Here is a 4629-nt window from a genome sequence, read left to right as displayed (position 1 = left end):
GTAGATGAAAAATTAGTAAAAGGAGAACAATCTCGCTGTTTAGGGACGATTGAGACACAAAAAAATAATATTATCGAAAAAAAAACAGAAACTGCTTCATATCATGCAATTTTTCCACCTTTCTATTACTATATTAATATATTAAAACAATCCTAAATGTCACCCTGAGAAGTTTTTGTACCTGACACTTTTTCTTTAACAGAAACGGAGGAAAGAAAATAAAGAAAATGAGGGGAAAATGTGAGAAAATCCAGAGGAGGAAGTACAGTTTGTGGCAGTGTATTTGGTCCACTTTTGAAATTTGATATAATTGAATTTTTAGTTACAATTCATTTGGAGCCCTATAAAAAAACCCTCCCTAATGGCTACGGCACACCTTTTAGATCAGGAAAATTTCATGAAGTCGAAATTCGAATCTCTTTCTTTCTCACATGATTTGCATATGTCTATCTCATTCTCTAGCACTCTTCTTCTTCTTTTAAACACCACACCAAATTCAATTTAGCTCAATCGAATTTGGTACGAGAAAGAATGAGGTAGTCATATGCAAATCGTGTGAGAAAGACATGGTTTCGAATTTCGACTTCATGAAATTTTCCTGATCTAAAAGGTGTGCCAGAGCCATAAGGAAATTTCATCAGAGGATTCCCTATAGAAATTCTACCAGGTACCAAAGGAATTTTCCCCCACAAGTCTCCAAGATTACCCATAATAGGATTTCGAGTGGAATCCCCATAGCAAATGAAAGCGGAATAGGAATAACAAGCGAAATATTCCTCGGAATTTTTCAGTACTTTTCCTTGAAAAAAAAACCATAGAAATTTACCATAATAGGTTCCAAGGAAAATCCCATGGATTTATACTGGATATTTTCTGTGGAATACATCCATGGAAATGTTCGTGGAATTTATGTGGATTTTCCACCTAAATAAAATGGAGAAAAAATGAAACTCTCACATGCATCTAATGCTTTTACTTCCGAATATTAAAGAAATAGCAAAGATTACGAGGATTTTAATATGTTTTGCTGCACCAGCGACAACGAATTACCACTTTAGATAATAAAAAACTATTCATAAAAAATATTTTTACCTAAAAATAGATATTAAATGACATAAAAACAGTTTTATTTTAGGTTGCTGACCTATTTAACACTTTAAGGACGAGAAGGTCAAAAAACGAGGGTCAGAAAAAATCATTTATATTCTAACTTTTTAGAGCAAAATACAGCTTTAGAGGGCCGTAGGAAAAATTTCTTTTTTGGGTCACTTGTGACCCAATTGTCCTTAAAGGGTTAATTTAATCACTTCACTATTATCTACACGAAACGCAGTGTCGCATAATTAATTATATTATAATTTCCAAATGAATCACTAAAATGTTTGCAGAAAGTTTGGAAACAAAAATTATCCACGTTGTCGCAACACCATTTTATTTTCTAGACATTCGAGAAAAATAGTGGAAAAAACTGGGAAAACCCTGTGGAAAGATAGTGGAAGTTTCCATAATATTTCTCCAGTTTATCCCGCGGACGATTCACATTTGATTTTTCATATAAATGTTCTGCGGGGCTCCGCGGAATTTAACGCTGGAATTCCATTGGATTCTATTTGAAACACCATGGAGAGCTATTATTCCAATTCCAATGGATCCCGTCAAATCATTGCTCTACCTGATGGAAATTTTAATAACACGGATTATGACCTGGATTAGAATTTATTCCTTCTATAGGAGAAAGAAGGGGACAAACATCACCGAAACGTAGTGTGAAGCTATAGAAGGAATAAATTCTAATCCAGGTCATAATCCGTGTTATTAAAATTTCCATCATTGCTCTACCTGCCGATTTTACTCGGAGGTTTTTTGAATTGTAACGGTATATTCCAGTATAATAAGAGAAATTCTGTAGATTTTCGGCAGAATTTCTGCCTAGAAATTCTGTAGATTTTCGGCAGAATTTCTGCCTAGAAAATCTGTAGATTTTCGGCAGAATTTCTGCCTAGAAAATCTGTAGATTTTCGGCAGAATTTCTCCCTAGGAAATGTACATACCGTCCATTACTTCACAAAAATATTGTTGATTTATGAAGAAACTGTACAAGTTATAAAGAAAATGGTATGTTCTGCTTAACAAGAATTACCGATTAAGCATTTTAGATAAATAAAAAGATGCGAGTGAAAATACTAATTTCTTAAAAATCGCCAATAAAATGATACAAAAACTCGAAATTTAAGTCGACACTCTGTTTAAAGTTTTTACTTCACTATTCTCTAACACGGCGTCGCAGAATTCTTTATTTTATATAAACACTGTGATATCACTAAAAAACACTCTATTGACATTGATTGGAAACAAAATTCAATGAAAAAAATCCATCTTTTAAGACATAGCTGCCTGGAAAGTCTGGAATGTAGAAAAAATCTGCAAGAAATCGGTAAAATATCCACAGAATTTCGTCAGAGTATGGTCCAGGATTCGTCAGAAAATCTGCAGAAGCTTTCTGAGGAATTTTATCCCAAGCCCAAAAGGAATATCTACAGATTTATCAGCAGATTTTCGGCAGAGGCGTAGATATTTTCTGCTAAAATCTTAAAGATATCTGACGAAATTATTTGACGGGGAATTTCCGACTCCAAATTCCATAGAAAACTTGAATTATTTCAATTGGGACGCTAGTTTTTCACTGGAATTTTGCTATAGGGATTGCTCGCGAAATTACCCACTAAAGAGGGAAAATTTCCTAAGTAGATAATAAGGGTTTCCATTGGATTTTTTTTCGGAAAACATGGTGAATTTCTATGTTCCATTTTCATTATCGTTCTCTACCATTTCAGGGTCTTTCTCCCTAAAATTCCTGGAATAATTATCCCGTCGAGGTGTCGACACTTTCCGAAAAGATCCCTTTAAATTCCCCTGGAAAATTTGACTGGCTCCCAGTGAACTCCCGATGAATTCAAGGGGAAGTTTTATTAGTCTACCGGCATTCTTGGGGATTTAAAGGAGAAATTTCCTCCTAGAGATTGGGAAAATTTCCTGGACATTCCTAAGGGATTCCTCCAAATTTTCCAAGGAAGATTCTTCAAACTTCCCAGACCATTTTCAAAGATTTCCCAGGGAAATTGAGGGGAAAATTCTCCCCGAAAGGGAAAAATTCCTTCCGAAGATACATGAAAATTCCGTGGCGAGTTCAGGGACAATCCTGGAGGAAATTCTGTTAAAGTTAAGCTTATACTTCGGGCGAGATGGTTTTCTGATAACACAGTCCAAGGGAATTCAAGCAGCCGTGTGAGGGAGCACATCCATATCGACGGCTCCATTCCATACTATGCTAAGTCGACTTAGTTTTTTATTACTCCGAGAGATATGTTGTTCCTGGGACCGAGATCTACAACTGGTGAAAATTTGGTGGTCATCCTACGTCCGGGTAACGAGATATTCAATTTTTTCGAAAAAAATTACACAAGCACAAGTTTTACCATAGGGCTTAACTGCGCTAATTCCTTATCAATCACATTTTTTTTTTGGAAAAAAACAATAAAATTGCTCGCTTTTTAGGATTTTAAGACCTTGAGCTAAAGTTACATCTTCAGTCCGAAGAACGCTTTAGGGTGTGCTAAGATCAAAGAAAGGAGTGCCTCGAGCGGATTGGTTTTCAATTCAAATTGGGGGGAGAGTTATTAAAAAACTTATCTAATTCCAAGAGAAATAACTTCCTGGCAAAGAATCCTTAACTCTTTCGCGTCCATAGGGTAATGTCATGACTCGGGGAAAAAAGTTTTTTTTTGGGTATTTACATTAATTGAAATCTATCTGTTCGTGCACGACATCATAATAGAAGGATGTAAGATTGTTGGCTCATTTTCTCAAGACTTCAGTTAGATTTCAATTAATGTAAATAGCCAAAAAGAAACTTTTTTCCCCGGGTCATATATGACCCTATGGACGCGAAAGAGTTAACCCCAAGGATTAAGTTTCATTTATAGTCTTGACAGTTTGTTCAAAATCCTTGCTGTAGTATATATAATTGTCCAACTACCTCATACTTGAAAATTTCACTAAAAAACATTTGGAGTATATATTTACTTAGAGGACCTACAAAATCCTTTGAAGACTGGTTTTTTTAAGGGAATCTCTTGGAAAATAGATAGTTTTTACTGCTGTACTCTTTTTGCACCTCCCTGCTGATCTCTGCTGAGTTTGAAGGTATAATTCGATTTTAAAAGTGTTGCTCGAGTGAATTTTATCTTAGCGTGAAAAGATCTTATGTTTTAAAAGGAAATTGCTATGTCCGATGATTCTAACTGAATATCCTAGTTTCCGATTTAACTTCTTCGATGAAGAATCAAACCGAGGGCTTCTGCATTACAAACCTAGTGCTTTACCCGTTTAGCTACTGACAAATCCCTTATCACTGCTTTGCACCCTAGGTCCAACGATCCTACGTCATTCATATCAAACACGGTTGAATTAATTCTGAATGAGATGACAGACATTCAGTTGAAGATGTATTGAGTAAATTAATTAATTAAAGCACATATTTGGCAGCAATATCGAAAATTCAATTATACATTTATCAAACAATCTCTCAAATAAATTATTCATATGGATCACTTGTACTGCCACTTAAGT

The sequence above is a fragment of the Phlebotomus papatasi genome, chromosome 3 (assembly GCF_024763615.1).
Source record: "Phlebotomus papatasi isolate M1 chromosome 3, Ppap_2.1, whole genome shotgun sequence".
NCBI lineage: Eukaryota > Metazoa > Arthropoda > Insecta > Diptera > Psychodidae > Phlebotomus > Phlebotomus papatasi.
Note: the sequence above shows the minus strand (reverse complement) of the source record.